Here is a 20,741-nt window from a genome sequence, read left to right as displayed (position 1 = left end):
CCACACAATTCACAAAGACAGAAAAAAGAAGAATATTTTTATTGTTTGTGTAGCACACTTTGAGGGTGTCACCACCCTTTAACAGACAGACGCACGCTTGTCGCTGCTGCTTTGAGGATGCAAGTGCGGCTACATCGCACACAAGTCACAAACACATTAAAAAAATAGTTTTTTATTTTTTGGAGCACTTCGTGAGTTACACCACCCTTTAACAGACAGACGCACGCTTGTCGCTGCTGCTTTAAGGATGCAGGTGCGGCTACAGCCCACACAATTCACAAAGACAGAAAAAAGAAGAAGAATATTTTTATTGTTTGTGGAGCACACTTTGAGGGTGTCACCACCCTTTAACAGACAGACGCATGCTTGTCGCTGCTGCTTTGAGGATGCAAGTGTGGCTACATCGCACACAAGTCACAAACACATTAAAAAAATAGTTTTTTATTTTTTGGAGCACTTTGAGAGTTACACCACCCTTTAACAGACAGACGCACGCTTGTCGCTGCTGCTTTAAGGATGCAGGTGCGGCTACAGCCCACACATTTCACAAAGACCGAAAAAAAAAGAAGAATATTTTTATTGTTTGTGTAGCACACTTTGAGGGTGTCACCACCCTTTAACAGACAGACGCACGCTTGTCGCTGCTGCTTTGAGGATGCAAGTGCGGCTACATCGCACACAAGTCACAAACACATTAAAAAAATAGTTTTTTATTTTGTGGAGCACTTTGAGAGTTACACCACCCTTTAACAGACAGACGCATGCTTGTTGCTGCTGCTTTAAGGATGCAGGTGCGGCTACAGCCCACACATTTCACAAAGACCGAAAAAAAAAGAACAATATTTTAATTGTTTGTGTAGCACACTGTGAGGGTGTCACCACCCTTTAACAGACAGACGCACGCTTGTCGCTGCTGCTTTAAGGATGCAGGTGCGGCTACAGCCCACACAATTCACAAAGACAGAAAAAAGAAGAATATTTTTATTGTTTGTGTAGCACACTTTGAGGGTGTCACCACCCTTTAACAGACAGACGCACGCTTGTCGCTGCTGCTTTGAGGATGCAAGTGTGGCTACATCGCACACAAGTCACAAACACATTAAAAAAATTTTTTTGATTTTTTGGAGCACTTTGAGAGTTACAACACCCTTTAACAGACAGACGCACGCTTGTCGCTGCTGCTTTAAGGATGCAGGTGCGGCTACAGCCCACACAATTCACAAAGACAGAAAAAAGAAGAAGAATATTTTTATTGTTTGTGGAGCACACTTTGAGGGTGTCACCACCCTTTAACAGACAGATGCATGCTTGTCGCTGCTGCTTTGAGGATGCAAGTGTGGCTACATCGCACACAAGTCACAAACACATTAAAAAAATAGTTTTTTATTTTTTGGAGCACTTTGAGAGTTACACCACCCTTTAACAGACAGACGCACGCTTGTCGCTGCTGCTTTAAGGATGCAGGTGCGGCTACAGCCCACACATTTCACAAAGACCGAAAAAAAAAGAAGAATATTTTTATTGTTTGTGTAGCACACTTTGAGGGTGTCACCACCCTTTAACAGACAGACGCACGCTTGTCGCTGCTGCTTTGAGGATGCAAGTGCGGCTACATCGCACACAAGTCACAAACACATTAAAAAAATAGTTTTTTATTTTGTGGAGCACTTTGAGAGTTACACCACCCTTTAACAGACAGACGCATGCTTGTTGCTGCTGCTTTAAGGATGCAGGTGCGGCTACAGCCCACACATTTCACAAAGACCGAAAAAAAAAGAACAATATTTTAATTGTTTGTGTAGCACACTGTGAGGGTGTCACCACCCTTTAACAAACAGATGCACGCTTGTCGCTGCTGCTTTAAGGATGCAGGTGCGGCTACAGCCCACACAATTCACAAAGACAGAAAAAAGAAGAATATTTTTATTGTTTGTGTAGCACACTTTGAGGGTGTCACCACCCTTTAACAGACAGACGCACGCTTGTCACTGCTGCTTTGAGGATGCAAGTGTGGCTACATCGCACACAAGTCACAAACACATTAAAAAAAATTTTTTGATTTTTTGGAGCACTTTGAGAGTTACAACACCCTTTAACAGACAGACGCACGCTTGTCGCTGCTGCTTTGAGGATGCAAGTGCGGCTACAGCCCACACAATTCACAAAGACAGAAAAAAAAAGAACAATATTTTAATTGTTTGTGTAGCACACTTTGAGGGTGTCACCACCCTTTAACAGACAGACGCATGCTTGTCGCTGCTGCTTTAAGGATGCAGGTGCGGCTACAGCCCACACATTTCACAAAGACAGAAAAAAAAAGAACAATATTTTAATTGTTTGTGTAGCACACTTTGAGGGTGTCACTACCCTTTAACAGACAGACGCATGCTTGTCGCTGCTGCTTTGAGGATGCAGGTGAAATCTAGACGGGATTTGGAACCGAGGACACACTACCTCCATCAATTGTCTAAATCCCACTGCACTAATGTCGGATACCGGACGCACGTCTAACACCAACATAGCAGTCAAGGCCTCAGTTATATGTTTTGCTTCAGGATGACTGCTGTCGTACTTCATCCTCATCGCTAGGGACTGTTGGAGGGTCAATTGTTTAGTAAAAGTAGTGATGTTCCTACTTCCTCTCTGGGATGATGAACAACTCCCAGCAGCAGCAACAGCACTAGTAGGAAGTGGTTCTTGATCTTTCCCTATTTTATTTTTATCAGAGAAAGTTTGGTCCTCCATTTATGTTATATTGATATATATACGTGCGGCTAAAGCGCACACAAACACAGAAAATATTTTTTTATTTTTGCTGGAGAGTAGTGCACTTTGTGGGTTACACCACCCTTTAAGAAATGAGCCAGCCGGCTCTTTACTTATGGGACACAGGCGCACGCTTGGCGCTGCTCCTTTGTTGATGCACGTGCAGCCACAGTGCACACAAGTCACAAACACAGAAAATATATATTTTTTGGGTTTGGAGTGTACTTTGGGGGTTACAGAACCCTTTAACGGTCAAGCCAGCTGGCCCTTTACTTATGACACAGGCGCACGCTTGGCACTACTTTGTTGATGCACGTGCGGCTACTGCGCACACAATTCACAAACACAGAAAATAATTTTTTTTTTGGTTTGGACTGGAGTGTACTTTCGGGGGTTACAGCACCCTTTAACGGTCAAGCCAGCCGGCCCTTTACTTATGACACAGGCGCACACTTGGCACTACTTTGTTGATGCACGTGCGGCTACTGCGCACACAATTCACAAACACAGAAAATATTTTTTTTTCGGTTTGGACTGGAGTGTACTTTGGGGGTTACAGCACCCTTTAACGGTCAAGCCAGCCGGCCCTTTACTTATGACACAGGCGCACGCTTGGCACTACTTTGTTGATGCACGTGCGGCTACTGCGCACACAATTCACAAACACAGAAAATAATTTTTTTTTTGGTTTGGACTGGAGTGTACTTTCGGGGGTTACAGCACCCTTTAACGGTCAAGCCAGCTGGCCCTTTACTTATGACACAGGCGCACGCTTGGCACTACTTTGTTGATGCACATGCGGCTACTGCGCACACAATTCACAAACACAGAAAATAATTTTTTTTTTGGTTTGGACTGGAGTGTACTTTGGGGGTTACAGCACCCTTTAACGGTCAAGCCAGCCGGCCCTTTATTTATGACACAGGCGCATGCTTGGCACTACTTTGTTGATGCACGTGCGGCTACTGCGCACACAATTCACAAACACAGAAAATAATTTTTTTTTTGGTTTGGACTGGAGTGTACTTTCGGGGGTTACAGCACCCTTAACGGTCAAGCCAGCCGGCCCTTTACTTATGACACAGGCGCACGCTTGGCACTACTTTGTTGATGCACGTGCGGCTACTGCGCACACAATTCACAAACACAGAAAATAATTTTTTTTTTGGTTTGGACTGGAGTGTACTTTCGGGGGTTACAGCACCCTTAACGGTCAAGCCAGCCGGCCCTTTACTTATGACACAGGCGCACGCTTGGCACTACTTTTGTTGATGCACGTGCGGCTACTGCGCACACAATTCACAAACACAGAAAATAATTTTTTTTTTGGTTTGGACTGGAGTGTACTTTCGGGGGTTACAGCACCCTTAACGGTCAAGCCAGCCGGCCCTTTACTTATGACACAGGCGCACGCTTGGCACTACTTTGTTGATGCACGTGCGGCTACTGCGCACACAATTCACAAACACAGAAAATAATTTTTTTTTGGTTTGGACTGGAGTGTACTTTCGGGGGTTACAGCACCCTTTAACGGTCAAGCCAGCCGGCCCTTTACTTATGACACAGGCGCACGCTTGGCACTACTTTGTTGATGCACGTGCGGCTACTGCGCACACAATTCACAAACACAGAAAATATATTATTTTTTTAGCACTTGGGGGGAGCACCCCTGATGGACAGAGCACCCCCTGGACAACACTACAGCACCTCTTTAGGACTGGGACACTGCACAGGACTTTGGAGTGGACACAGCCCCTATGGAGAACTGACTGCACAACACAGTCCAGCCAGCCCCTATGGACTTTGAAGTAGTGGACACAGCCCCTATTAACAACAGCAGCACAGCACAACACAGCCAGCCCCTATGGACTTTGAAGTAGTGGACAACAGCAGCACTACACTACACTACACTACACAGCCCTAACTCCCACCCTCCCTCTTCACTGTCCACAGCCGAGTGAGAAAATGGCGCCGACGTGGGTACCTTATATAGGATCCAAAACCCGCGAGACTCGGAAGGCGGGATGATGACGTTTTGCCTCGATTTCAGATCCGAGTCAGGCGGGAAAAGTCGAGCCTGATTCGGATCGGACTCGGATCGGGCGGGCTCGGGGGGGGTTCGGATTTCAGAAATCCGAACCCGCTCACCCCTACTTTAAACCCCGCTCGATGTCCGCCAATGTCCCGTCCACCCTGCTGCTCCTTGGAACTATGGGAGAAACGTCAGCTGGCATTATCCAATAGAAGCCTATGGGCTTCTTTTCGGGATGCTCCTTTCGTAATGCTCCTCATGGTCCGCATCCTTCTGCGCATGTGCAGAAGCACGCCAGAGGGACTTCTGGGTGTTAAACCCGCATGTCTCTCTATGATGTATCATATGATATATTGTTCCGATGCGGATCAGAACGGTATATTGTACACATTGCAATGAGCAACGCTTTGCTGTTACATACAGCATGGGCTGATATATATTGCGCTTTTGTATGCCGGATCATGTCGTGTGTACAGCGTGTGTGATGTTTCGTTACATCGTCTCTATATCTCTGGGTTACACGTCAGATGGTGTGTACCCAGCTTAAAACTGGCCTATGCCTCATCTCCATGCCAACTATCCCCAGTCTGCTCCCTACACTGCTGGCTTAAGCTGGGAATACATTGTCAGATAAAGGGCCAATTGTAATATGGTGAGAGTTTAGAAAATGTGAGAGTTTAGCAGTAATCTCTCACACTTTTTAAACTCGACCAATGTAATAAGAGTCCAAGAACAGGCAAACTCACATGTTTTTAGACTAAAAAACTCACAATTTAAACTCTCATCCATATGTTTTCCCATTTTGAAGATAAAACTCGACCAATGTGAGAGTTTACTACCAAACTCTCACATTTTCTAAACTCTTACCCTATTACATATGGCCCAGAATGTCTGTCAGACCCGCAGACATTTTATCTGACAGCCTATAAACTATCAGATGTCGTGGCCATATACTGTGAGAGATGTCACAGTATAAGGGCCACGATATCTGCGCTCCTCCCCTGGGGAGGAGACATTTCCCAGATCCTCTTAGCAATGCTAGCTAGACTTGGATTGGTTGCTATAGGTAACATTTCCCTCAGAGTCTCTTATAATTGGGAGTTATCTCAAAGTTTACTATTCAGTTTACTTGGCTGGAAATTGGATGCACACCAAGTATATCCAATTGTAAGGGCATGCAAAATGGCGGTCGAGAACCACTGAAAGGATGTGGCCACCTGACTGAGAGGATGTGGCCACCTGACTGAGAGGATGTGGCCACCCGACTGAGAGGATGTGGCAGGCCAACATGTGTAAAAGGTAAAAAGAATAATTGCCCTGGAGACCTCACCTAAGTGATTCTTCATTCCTTTTGTCACACTGCCTGAGCCATCATTTTAGCCAGTATGTGTTCTCTCTCCCATCCTTCCCATCCTTGTCTACTGCTGGCAAATTTATGTGTGGGCCATTATGATGATATCCCACTTAACCCCGGTCCTCACACCCAGCAACTAGCACATTGCTCTGAAATCAACGTCACTGCTGGAAAAGTCATTTCTACATTCCCAAAAAATGTCAGGAGTCTTAAGTATCAGGTAGGTACCCAGATGCAAAGAGTACGCTGAGTCATGCATCTGGCTATGGCCAGAGACATGAGCTGAGATGTATGACTAGATGCGAGGCAGAGGCTTGTGAACCACTCCAAAAAAACAAGCTTCATCCCTGCTCCTACTACTACTTTAGGGCCATCTTATTAGTTCATTTCAACTTTTATGTTATGCTCCTAAAATTGTGCTGGCTCAGATTCTTTTTTTTTCAATTTTAAATTATTCATGGGACTGGGGGCCTGATTCAGACTCGTGAGCGAGCGGGTCGATGGTGGCCCAGTGCGCATGCGCACGACGGAGCCGGCTCCGTCGTGCGCATGTGCGAGACCAGGATAGCGACTGTCAAACCGACGCTCCGGGTCTTGTACCAAAGGGGGCGTGCTGTCGATGTTGAGTGGGAACGCCTTCCATGGGAACGCCTACCGTCTGGGGCCGGCCCCACTGACATCACAAGTGATGTCAATGGGAGAGCTTTCAGCTCTGTTTGAGCCAAAAGCTCTCTTGGGCTTGCGGCAACAAGACCCTACCACAAGGGTCTCGTCGCAAGCCTGATGGTCGCAATGGTCTTGACCATTGCGACCATCTTCCTGGCCGCTCGCTACAGCTGTGGGTGGTCACCCACAGCTATGCGAGCGGCCAGGAGGCCGCTCTAAAAAAACAGAAGGCTGGCCCTGACTCAGAGCGAGCGCTCTGTCAGAGCGTCCGGCACTGAATCAGGCCCTGAGACATCAGGAATATATTTACCTTTGTGTGTTTGAAGGCTTGTATTACATTGATGCACATAGAAATGTACATATTAATTGAAGTGTAACTTAAAGATGGAAGATGCAACCCATTAAAGGACTAAAGATAGGAAACCTGATCTCAAAGCACTCCTCTACTAAGATGTCCACCTGTTTTCTCATTATATTTAATTAACCTGATTTAATCGGGATGTAGTCAATATACCGACGGCTGGGAAGCCATCTGACTAAATCCCAGCGTTGAAATCCCAACTAGGGACTAAAGATAGGCATTAAAATCATGATGCCTATCTTTAGCCTGATGACGGAATCCTGACAGACGGCTTCCCGAATGAAGGTAAGCCGGGTACCACCAAAGGAGGTTTAGGTTTGGGGGGGGGTAGGGTTAGGTTACTTACCTTAGCCGTCGGGAATCTTCATGTTCCGACTTCTGGCATCGGTATGGGTTTTCATATCCAATCCGATTTAATCAAATCTCATTTTTGCATGTCAGTGCAAATAAAAAGTTTTCAATTGAAAGTATAGGACAACTCAGTTACTGACACCTGCAGGATATCCATAAAATTAAAGTCTCTTTGAAGGGAAGAACATGCTGATAAATGTACTTTCTCCACCGCTTGCATCACATTTTAATAATTTCATGCAACAATGCTACAATTGAGTAGCTCTTCTCATTATAAGGGAAATGTATCAAACCTTCGAGAGACATAAAGTGGCGAATTTGCCCATAGCAACTAATCAGCTACTGTCATTTTATAGACTGTGCTAGAGAAAGGATAGCTAGAAGCTGATTGGTTGTTCTGGGAAACTTCTCTACTTTATCTATCTCTTGAAGGTTTGATACGACTCGCTGTGATGCAAAATTTTATGCAGTTTCACATCCAGGCATAGTTGTGGCCTTGTCCTTTATTGTATTGGACAATATGGTGTTAGGAGAACTGACTGACCTTTCTACAAAGGAGACTCCAGTAAGAGTCACCAGGCTCCAGGTTATGGCCCTGATTCAGAGCCGGACGCTCTGACCAGAGCGCTCGCTCTGAATCAGGGCCCTCCTCCATTAATATGGAGCGTCCTCCTGGACGCTCGTATAGCTGTGGGTCACCACCCACAGCATATCAGAGCCAAAATCACTCCCACTGACATCACTAGTGATGTCAGTGGGGCCGGCTTCAGATGGTAGGCGTTCCCATGGGAATGCCTCCGTCTGGCAGGCACGCCCCCGGCACGCCCACCAAAGGGGGCGTGCTGTCAATCAACATCGACAGCACGCCCCCTTTGGTGCGAGACCCGGAGCGATGGAAAGTCCTTCGCTCGCCGGGTCTCGCGCATGCGCACGACGGAGCTCCCTCCGTCGTGCGCATGCGCAGTGGGGACCATTGACCCACTTGCGAGCGTACTGCTGCTCGCGAGAGGGTTTGAATGACCCCCTATGGTTTGAGAGAATGCACTCGACCAAGTCTAAAGCTTGCATTTGTGCAAAAGTCTGCGTGTGATGTCAAAAAGCACTACACTTAGGAAACCTAGGCCCTCATTCAGACCCGGACGCAAGTGGCCGTTCGTACGTTCGGCGTACGTAAAAAAATATGTAAATTCAAGCACTTGCTCGTATTTTCGTACGCAGCTAAACATCCTCCCCAAACTCTACCGACCCCTCCTCTAACTAACGAGCGTGCCAAATAGCGAGCGTACATCCCCAAAGTGGCTTGAAGGGAACGCACGCACAAGTACAAACCGGAAGTGGGACTGTCAGATTCCGATTACCTGCTCCATTTTTCTGCCTACCTCCCTCAATCGTATCATGCCAATCAATATATCAATTAGCTTAATTGTTTTTTTGTTTTTTTCTGGACAATGCAATAAACTTTAATCTTGTCCGTGTTTGTGTTTACCCGCAGAATACGTACGGCTTAAACATTCGCTTTTATTTGTCAAAATACATGTTAGAGCCAATTAAACAATTGTTTTATTTGTTTTTAACCACGCATATTTTCCTGGGTTCATTTCTTTATTTAAATTTGCTTACGCATGTCACTGCATCAAGCCTATCATAACTCGCAAGAGATTTCTGGCCCTGTCGAACACATGACTCATACACTAACCAATAGAATTGGTCCTGTTAATTACCCAAATACATTAGCCAATCAAATTTATATTCGGGTCTTTATTAAAAATTATTTTTAACATATACACCATTGCCATCATGAGAGCCTCGGCATTCACCAGGCGCGAGCTGCTGGTGTTAACCGAGGTGATGGATAGGCGGATCACCAGTCAGCCTCCACCCATCACAAATCGCGAGAAGCGTTCCACATATGCGGAGGTACGTGGCCGCCTGCGTTCCTTCGGCTCACGCCGCCAGATCGGCCAGCTGGAGCGCAGGTGGTCGGACCTGCAACGGCGGACGCCCCGGTTGCTGGCATGCTTTCGCATGCAGATCGCGGAAAGTAAGTTTTTGGGACTGTGGTTTTCATGTTTATCTTTGTGGCCCTAACTGCGTGTGCATGTTTTCATGTATGTACTATTTAATCATTGTACTCATATCTGCATGGCCATGTTTTCATGTATGTCCTAATTCATTGTACTCATATCTGCATGGCCATGTTTTCATGTATGTCCTAATTATTCATTGTACTCATATCTGCATGGCCATGTTTTCATGTATGTCCTAATTAATCATTGTACTCATATCTGCATGGCCATGTTTTCATGTATGTCCTAATTATTCATTGTACTCATATCTGCATGGCCATGTTTTCATGTATGTCCTAATTATTCATTGTACTCATATCTGCATGGCCATGTTTTCATATTTGTGTTGTCATAAATTAGTGTTTAACTCGGTTTTGGTTGAAACTAACCACAATTTGTTTTACATCTTTTAGGGGCACAGCGAAGACTACGGCGTCATCGCCATCCAAGACGGCACTCTTGCCCACTCTCCCCAACCCCAAGCCAACCCTCCACACCCCCAAATTCCCCTATATCCCCCTCCTCCCCAGCCTGCCCAGACCCTGTGGAGGATGTTTCTGGGCTCCTTCCCCTCCATCCAATTCCCCCTCTCCTCCAACCACCCCTCTTCTAACTACCCCCTCCCCTCAATCCCAAATCACCCCGCCAAGCTCGTTGGGGAATGGAGGCACCTCCGAGGAGGACGAGGGAGTGACTTCTGGTGCGGCTGTTATTTTGAACGGTATGGGTTTTTTTTTACAAAAACTGTTTGTCTGTAATCATGTGTCGGTCCCTTTTTTGTGTTTTGTGGTCGAATTTTTGGGAGTTTTCGGTTTGTCTTTACCTGTTACTGCTGATTTCACCATACACATATCACACCTGTCTGAATCTGAATTTTTGACTTGTAATTTTGGGGTCGACCATTTTGGGGGGCGTTGTTTTTTCGGTGTAATTCTGCTTTGGGCCACAATATTGACATTTTTGGGTAGCTTGGTTTGGCTTGTTTTTTAATGTGGTTTCATTATTGATGTATTAATCCCCACACTTTTCTAACCCACAGAGGAACAGAGGCGTATGGCTGAATTAGCCGGATGTGTGGGGCGTATGCGGGACCACGTCATCGGGCTTTTGGTGGTCCTTGACCATATGTCGGTCCTCCTTAGGAACCAGTTTTAGTATTTTTGGGTACAAAAGTTAAATAAATTAACAATTTAAACTTAACGTTCTGTCTCATTCCTTGTTTCCAAATCAGAGATTGTTTACACTGACATAAGTAGTCTCTTCCAGCAAGCATTTGCAATTATTGTCACTAAGATTGTGTGTTGTATTTTTTAGGAAAACAGGCACAAGAAACACCTAACAGTAACAATCTGATTGCCCTTTTTTGGTGTTGTACAAATTATATATTACTACATTTTACATGTTCCTATTTGGGGGGCAAGCTGCTTAGGCCGATTTTACGAAGCCAACTGATTGTTCAGGATTCCTTTGGGTGTTGGTTTGGACCCAGAAAACATCTTACATTTTAGCTCAACTAGCGTCATTACAGGCTTACCCCTTAGGCAAATGTAACGTGTGTGAACCTGGTTACACTTGCTTGTAATGGGCAAAAAAAGGTACCAAATTACACTCTCAAAACATTTATTCACAACATAACTAAAATAACAAAGTGTTCACTCACAAACAAAACACACAGTGATAATCATAAATACAACACATACAACAATCTTTTAAAATACAAACAAAAAATCAAGAACTGGTTGACGAAGGACCATGCCAACATGATTCCACAAATGTGGCGTTGCAATATGGGTTCCATAATATATTCCCAAAGTTTCCACATGAAGGTTTTTTTAGGGTAGCAGGAAGTAGTCATCGTTGGAGTCCCAAAGATTATGAAAACAAACAGTTTTGCCAATAATTACCTAAAATATCTGGCCACCACATCATCGCGTATGGCCCCCCCACATACTGACCTCCGACCAACCTCGGGGGGCCATCCTCAGGTGAGGCATCCTCTGGCTGCATTGGGACACCACTCCTTATGGCGATGTTGTGAAATATCCCACACAGGACCACAATTTTCGAAACCATATCCGGCAAATACATGAGCTCGCCACCAGAGCGGTGGAGGCATCTGAATTGGCCTTTTAAAAGGCTGATACAGCGCTCCACCACTTGCCTGGTGGCTGTAAGTGCGGCATTAAAATTACTTTGTTGCCCTGGTGTGGGAGCCAAATAAGGAGTGAGCAGCCAGGGTGTGCAAGGGTAGCCACTGTCTCCTGTGAAAAAGAAGTGACAACATCAGGCTCACTGTGTATCAAGCTTAACATTGTTATGTACTAAAGGTCTCCACTTACCCAGAAGCCACGCATTACCAGCTTGTAGGTTGTTTAATTTGTGCCATATCCCTGATTGCCGGATGACGAATGAGTCATGTGCACTTTCGGGAAATTTTGCATTCAGGGACAGGATCTGGAGGGAGGCATCACATACCACCATTACATTCAGGGAGTGATAGTGTTTACGGTTGCGAAATATGGCCTCCAGACGTGCTGGAGGCTGAAGTGGTATGTGAGTACCATCCACAACCCCTATGATGTGTGGGAAGCCAGCTATTTGGTAAAAATTGGCCTTGGCCACATTAAGGGCAACCATATCCAAAGGCATTTGAATAAAATGATGGAGGTGCTTGAAAAGGGCCTCCATCACTGCCCTCAGGATCCTGGAAAAGGAGGATTGGGAGATGCCCCGCCACTATTCCCACCATTGTTTGAAACGATCCTGAGGCACAGAAATGTAACACCGCCATAAATTGCGTAAGTGGTGGTATTGCTGTAGGACTGTCAATTTGCCGCTCAAGATCACTCTCTATTAATGAGAGAGTGTCTATGATGATTTTGGGAGGAAGACGGTAGCGTCTTAAAACCTCATCATCGGGCATTCCAAAAAGGGTGACACATGTTCGAAATATCTGGGGCCTTGCACGCCTACGATGCCTACGCCTGGGACGAGATTGAGGTTGGTCGGCTTCCGGGAGCATGGCCAGAACAATCCGACCCAGATCAACCTGAAATGCCAAGATTGGAATGTAAGGCTTTTTTCCACCCAAAATAAACATTTTTTTACTTAGCTTGATGATACAATCCATTGATGCTTACATGCCGGGGTATTGTCATGATTGGGCCAAACTGTAAATAATCACAATATAAAAATGCAACAATTTATGCTGGGCATTTATGATTCAAAATTGGGTGCAAGACAAAACATAAAAGGGGAGAAACACACATTTGGCCAAAGAGCATAACGACATTGTGCAGACTACCTCAAATTGGGCCCAAATGTAATCCACAAATGCTAAAGGGAAAACACAACCAATTTAACGGGTCTAAATAAGCAGTTAAAAATGCGCTAATTATTTCGCAAATACCAGTCACAATAGATACAGTTAAATTTGCGCTAATTATTTCGCAAATACCAGTCACAATAGAAACAGTTAAAAATGCGCTAATTAGTTCGCAAATACCAGTCACAATAGAAACAGTTAAAAATGCGTTAATTAGTTCGCAAATACAAGTACAAAAATACGCAGATCGAAAAACACGAATTATTTGAAACATTTCGGACTAATAAAAACAAAGGTTACAAGTGCAAGGTCAAACAAAGTTGCGTAAATACAAAGATGAACATTTAATAACCAAGTGAAAAAATAAACTTACCAATAGATAATATATAAGTCTCCGGATCAAAAGGTCGTTGGGGCAGAGCCAAAAAAAACCTAACAAAGATGAATTTTAAAATAATTAACGGTAAAAAAATCAGGAAAAGAAGGCGACACAAATTGATCAAAAGTTAGACTGCCAAAAACTTACCAAATAAATAAACGCCAAAAGAGAAACCACCAGAAAAAAAGCGAACGGAAAAAAAAAAAAATAATAGCAAAGAAAAACAACTCCCACCAACGCCAACTCCAAAACCCGCCAACAATCAACTCCGACCAACGTAACCTCCAACAATCAACAAACGCCACCTCGACTCGAGATGCTCCAAGCCATAAATAGTGTTTAGTTTCCCGCACAAATTAAGAAGGGATCATAGGAACGCACAATCAATGATGCGGCCGAAAAATAAGGACGCATGTATAAATACGTCACGAGCCAACCAAAAAGTTCTGGTGTATTTCTTGTTTGGAGCTAAGACATGGCTACAGAGCAGGGAAACAATGGGCAACAGTCTGGCGGTAAGTATTTCAGGCATTTGGAAACAATGATTAATTTGAAACATAATATAGTGCAAGTTGTGAAGTTTACAATTCTCAACATTTAAACAAATAGGTGAGGAGGATGACATGGAAGAGGCTGCTGGGCCCAGTATTCCGGACAAAGCTGGCAAAAAAAAAAGGCAGCCACAATTCACAAGAAAGGAGATGGAGGTTTTGGTTCAGAAGTGTGTGGACATCCTGCCACAGGCAGACAGGAATATGAGTGCAAGCCAGAAGTGGAGAATGTGGGAGGAGGTAGCCGTTGCGGTCAATAGGGTGGGTGATTTTGTCCGTCTAGCCCGGGATGTCAAACGGCGGTAAGTAAAAACTTGACCACCCAAAAAAACTGGGTGAAAGAATGCATGAATAATGGCTACTTTTTCACCCACAGATGGCAAGACTTCAAATATCGCCTGAAACAAAAAATGGCGGACAGGGCTAGGCATGCAAGGGGGACAGGTGGGGGTCCCACCCCTGTGTCATTGGAGTTAAATGATTTAGAAGAGCTGGCACAGGGGTGTGTGCAGGCTGTGGAGGTGTTTGGCGTGTCCAACATGGATACGGACATGCCAGACTTTGAGGCTCCTCATGTTGTCCAAGGTACATATTGTGATGTCACCAACTCTCAAATGTTAATGTGCCAATATGTAGATTCTAATGTGAGTCTTTTCTCATTTTTCCAACAGAGACACAGGCGGATGAGTCTGCTCCAGAGGGGAGCCTTGGCCGCAGAATTTCTGCAGGCTCTGCAGGGGAGGAACCAGTACATCCGGCTGAGGACCCTGCAGAAGCCAGTCCTGGGCAATCCCCCTCGCAGGCAGTGTCCCTCCTCACAGAACTCAATTTTACATCGGATTTCCATACGGAGATTCTGCAGAGGATGGACGCCAGTCTGGTACGGGTGGCTGAGGCCCTGGAGCAAAATGCTGCGGCCAATGTGACCATTGGTCAGGCCCTAGCGGAAAATACCAGGGCCAACATCCGCATCGCCAATGCCCTGGAGCAGCTCGTTCGCCAGCACATGGTGGAGCCGACCTCCCTTCCTGCCGGAACATCAGGATCCTCCACCTCTGGCACAACATCAGCCCATCCTCCAAATGTGCCTAGCCCTGTGCCTAGTCCAGAGGCCACAACATCTGCCTCTGGTCAGGCCAGCCCGATGACATCCCGGACCCGGTCTGGCGCCCACCCTCCCCCTGCCAAATGGGGGAGAAAACGTTGACAGCACTGGCTACTTTTCCCACACTCCTTCTGTGCTTGCCCCATATTCCTTTCTGACCAAAACTTCCCTCTCCTTTCTTGTGAATTGTTTTTAATTTTTAGCTTAACGTTTCCTTAACTTTTATGTTTGCACAATTATTAAAATTGTTGGACTGAACACAGCAAAAAATGTTTGTGTAAAAAATGTGCATGAAATTGATTTTTGTTACCAATAAATTTGCCAAAAATGAACAACATTGTATTCTGACATTATTGTAGAAATGGTTTACATTTAATCCTGGCCCACAAGGCAAAAACGCACACCAACATTTTACATGAGAAAAAAAAAGGGCTCTTTAAGGAACGTTTTAAAATTTACATAAGGATGCAAATTCACCAGGCAAAAGCAAAATGGGCAAAAACACACAAACATGATGACATTATTGTTACAATAGGCCAAAAACCAAATATCAACCCAAAAATAAACCCCCACAAATGTACGCAAATTGATTGTGTAATGCTGACATTAGCAGCTATGATTTCCACCTGCGTACGGTTTTGTGCTAACCCAAAACTGATTTCAAAACACATACCAAGCCGGATTTCAATACAACACTAATTGATTTTCTGACAAGCCGTGATTAATCGATGCAACATCGCGGAGTGCCGGGACGGAGGACAAGGCCATCGCCAATGTGGTCGAGTAATCCAGACCCTAAGCTGTGCGAGCATTTTGAAGTGACGTATGAGTTGGTACGAACATATTTGACGTTCGCATCTGATAATGTATGTACGCCCCCAAAACGCCTCGCCACGCCTGCGTTTTTCCATCTCCACCCCCGTCAACGCCCAAAAACGCCCTGTTCTGTCAATCACATTTGATATGTCACTTCCTGTACGCTATTTGACGAACGAGACAAAAAAAGCTCGCAATCTGCCGTACGCACATGCGCAGTGTTACACCGACGCATGCGCGCTTTCTCAACATCGGAACGCAACGAGCGTACTGCTGTTAACGAACGGCTCTGAATCAGGCCCCTAGGTAGAATATTTTCCTCTAATCTAATTTATAGAAGACTTGTCACTGATTTTCCTTCCAATTCAGCACCACTTTCTGTGGATAGCAAGGAAAGAAATCCTTCCAGCTGCCTACTGTATACTATACACAAGGATAGAAAATATCCATTGTGGAGTGTACTGTAGTAGTCCTCCCTGTCAAATACTATAAACTAAGTAATATTTTTACTTTACATCTAATTTGCAGAAAATCTAGCTTTATGACTGGAACTTTGGTCACTATTTTGAAATCACAGATAAAACATGTCTGTACTCTCATTCTCCCTATGAATTGTCTTCTGACAAGACAGTTTTGAAATATAACTGCAACATTTGCTAAAAGGATATGTAAATTTATAAGGCACAATATTCACTCAACCCGCCCAGTGTTTGCATTTCACACATAGTGAACATCAGCCTTGCTGCAGTTAGCAAGCTAATTGTAGGTGTTGTTAACATTTGAAAAGGAAGAATCCATTTTTGTTGGATTAAGCTGCACAAAATTGACTGTTTTATTGATCTATGCGTTCCTCAAACATGAGAGCAGCTCATCTATTCATACGTTTAAAAAAAAAAAATTATCGTTAATTAACCCTTCATATTATCCAGACATATTTTCCAGAGATGAGCGGTTCGGTTTTGACTCGGTTCTTTTTGCCAAATTAGCGCGAGTTTGGATTTATCTTATTGGCTATCCAAAATATGTGAGAGCCAGATAGCCAATAAGATGTCAGTTTTGAGTTCTGAACAAACCAAGGTTTGTTGAAGGAAAGTAGTGTCTGTAATTAACTGCAATGGGGACATTTTTGTGGTGGAACAATGTGGCTGTACAATACATCAGTCATGACTACCTGCTATTGGCATATCATACAGTATATCTATTTTTGGGCCATTTAACCATATTTTAAACATAAACACATCAAAAATGTGTGTTCATTATGATGGGTTTGGCTTGTCCACATATTATGACATACAGATGTGTCCATACTCCTAGTGTCTATACGTCATACGGCACAAGACCCCCGGCGTGACTGAGCCACTCTGAGAGCAGTAGCATACCATATTTTACTTATTCGCACCAAAGATGGAGCAAAACACCACTCACACTGTACTAATAACACTGCTCAGGAATTTGTTTTTAACGGGCTACAGTCAGTATCCTGGCAGCCGCACTGCCGACGCTGATATTACTGGCACCGGAATACCGATGCTTGCCACAATACTGACGCTGGCATCACGACCGTCAGGATGCCGAAGGTAAGTAGCAGGGTTGGGGGAGGGTTAGAGTTAGGTTTAGGGGTTAGGCCAGGGGTTCCCAACCACGGTCCTCAAGGCACACTAACAGTAAAGGTTTTAAGGACAGCCATACTTGAACACAGGTGACTTAATTAGTACCTCAGTTATTTTGATTTAACCATCTGTGCTTAAACATGGATATCACTAAAACCAGGACTGTTGGTGTGCCTTGAGGACTGAGGTTGGGAATCACTGGGTTAGGCTCTAGAGGGAGGGTCAGGGTTAGGCACTAAGGGGGGAGGGAAAGCATTAGGGTGCGGGGAAGGGGGGGTTAGGTTTAGGCACTAGGTTGGCAGGTTAGGGTTAGGCACCAAAAAGGGAGGGTTAGGGTAAGGAGAAGGGGAGGGTTAGATACAGAACAACAAGTGTCGGTATGCTAGCCCTGTCGGGATGCCGGTGTTGAGATTCTGACAGCCGGGATCCCGACTGCCGGCAACCCATACACAACCCTTTTAAATTTAAACATGTATGGAGTTGCAGATAAAGCACAATGGAACTTGGCATGAGAAAAGCTGCGGCCTCTGCATCGTAGCACTTTGTAGTTTATGCACAGATTCACTCAGTCGCACACAGAACTACAGATGTCACACATACAATTGATTAGTGTAATCTAGCAGAGTACTTTTGTTGCTTCCAGTTGTTTTATTCATTCAAATAAGACCCCCATTTTGTGGGAGAAAGAAGCTTGGTGCCTCCGTGTCATCCTGGACCTGGCAGGCCAAGAAGGGCTATTTGCCATGACTTAAGCAACAGTGTATGAAGACACATCTACATAGGTATTCCATACAGGATGCACAATATATGCAATAATGCAATTGATTCTGGCCAGGTCACAAATACAAAGACAATGTTTTTGCTTCCCGGGGTAGGGTATAATCAGTGGCGTCACAAGGTGGGTGTCACCAGCTGAGAGGTGACACAAAAGTGCTGGCTCCCCCTCAGTGACAGAAGCCGGGTGCTGCATTACGTGCATCAGTAAGGGAGCCGGCACTTCACACAGGCTGGTCCCCAGGGGCAGCCTGCACCTTCGGCGCCCCCGATGTGTGACAAAAAACGGGGGTTCGGGCCACGAGGCCATGCCACTCATATGAGGCCATGCCCCCTTATTTGCCAATGCACCGGGTGGCAACAAACGTAGGGACGCCACTGGGTATAATATGAGTTGCAGCATGCGGAAATTGCAGTCTAGGCCATACTTGCCAACATCCAGGGCCAGCATTTCGGGAGGGGGAAGCCTGGCTTCTTCAGCAAGGGTTGCGGCGCGGTATAAGAGGGGCGTGGCGAGGGAGATTATGTGGTAGTGGGGGCAGAGTAAATGCGTGACCGCACGATTGCATCATTGTATCTCCGCCCCCTCTTTACAATGCCGAGATGTACGGCATTGTGAAGCAGGGGGCGGAGCCATGATGACGTGATTCAGCGCAAATTATGTAATTGGACCCTCCCACTGTGGGGGGCATGTATGAAGATGCAGAGGGGGTCCGCATCGATGCGGGAGGACTCAATGGGGTGGCAGCCGGCTGGGAAATTTACCTACTTTTCCGGGCAACCTGGAGCGCCCCCGATTTTCGGGAGGCTCCCGGTCAAATCAGGAGAGTAGGTAAGTATGGTCTAGGCATATCTAATTTAGTAGGAGTTCCAGAGAACATTAATCAATACTTGACCATTGCTTTTTTTACTCTGTCTAGTCGGATTTAATAGGTAAGTAAATCAGTGTACTATAGACAAATACCGGCAGCAGTGAAGATCCCGACAGCTCCAAAGGTAAGTATTTACTAACCTTACTCCCCTCTCTAACCCTAAACCTCCTTTAGGGGTGCCTAAGCCTAACCTCCCTCCCTAGTGCCTTACCCTATCCCCCCTCTAAGTGCCTATACCTAACCCCCCCTTCCCCGAGGCCTAAACCTAAGTCTCCTGAAGGGTGCCTAACCCTAACCCCCGTTTCCCTAACCTAAACCTAACCCTCCCGGGGGGGTGCCTATTGCTAAGTCCCCCTCGGAGCCCTAAAACCTAACCCTCCCCCTCCACGGCTGTCCGCTGCCGGCGCCTGGCTTACCTTTGTTCAGTATGCCAGGCGTCGGGCTCCTAGCGTAAGTCTAATGACAGGCGTCGGGTATCGACGTCTGTCATTAGTACCTTGCCAGGATTTCACAGACGGGAAGCTGGCGGTCGGCATTTCGACAGTCTGCTTCCTGATTGCATCCTCTTGTGGCACGTGTCTATATGTATATGAGCTATGTGCTACATACTGTAGACACTGTTGCATTTGGAAAGAATAATATACTGTATGCTTACTTTTTCAAGTTCATAAATGAGTGCTAGTATTAACTTTTTTTATATTTACAATTTCTAAACTATGCATAATTATGATTTGATATTTATGAATTTATTGATATAAAACATTTTGTCTAAATATAGTTGGTAAAATAAGTTATAACAAACACAGTCCTCAAGGCACACTAACAGTCCAGGTTTTAAGGATATCCATGGTTGAGCACAGATGTTTAAATCAAATTGGTACTGAGATACTAATTAAGTCATCTGGGCTCAGGCGTGGATATTCTTAAAACCTAGACTGTTAGGGTGCTTTGAGGATCGAGTTTGGGAGCCACTAAGTTATAGAATTAAAAGTAGCCTTTTCCAAATCAGGAGATCAACTATCGTCAAGAACTTCACAAAAAGCTGATTTCAGTTGCTCTGTGTTTGTTTTTGCGCCCTCAAACCTAGGGTTTCCACTAATCTTGCTGTTGTCATGACATTGTGATATTATTGCTGCAAATGCTGTTAACACTTGGTGCATAGCAGTGCCGTCACTGGGGTCATTGTCACCCAGTATGCCAAATAGACCCAAAAAAGGAAGTGGTGTCATAGGGAAGGGGGCATGGTCTCCTGGCACACCTCTGTTCATTGCTGGGGGTGTGCCCAGCATTCCCGGAGATACTGGGCTGCCCCCAGAGATTCCACCCGCACTGCTGGCTTCTCCTCAGAGACCAGGAGCCGGGCACTGCACAATAACATCACAGTGTAGCTCCAGGTCACTAAGGAGGAGCTGGCAGGGCTGCCTTCAGAGATTGTGGGGCCCGGGACTGTCAAAATAGGCAGGGCCCCTCCCCTTGGGAAGGGAGGGGCAGTTTGTCGGAGGTGGGCGTTGCTGTGGATGTGGGTGGAAATATAGCAGATGTGTAGCCTTAATTGGTGCGTAAACCAGTTGAAAAAAAAATAATCAAAGTTTGGGCTGTGGGGGTGGGTGTTATAACATGTTAATCTATAATATAGAAGTGATAGTGAGAGAGCGGGGTGAGGGTGTGAGAGCAGGGTGAGGGTGTGAGAACAAGGTAAAAGTCAGAGAGCAG

Source organism: Taudactylus pleione, unplaced genomic scaffold (assembly GCF_031769625.1).
Source record: "Taudactylus pleione unplaced genomic scaffold, aTauple2 ptg000053l, whole genome shotgun sequence".
Taxonomy (NCBI): domain Eukaryota; kingdom Metazoa; phylum Chordata; class Amphibia; order Anura; family Myobatrachidae; genus Taudactylus; species Taudactylus pleione.
Note: the sequence above shows the minus strand (reverse complement) of the source record.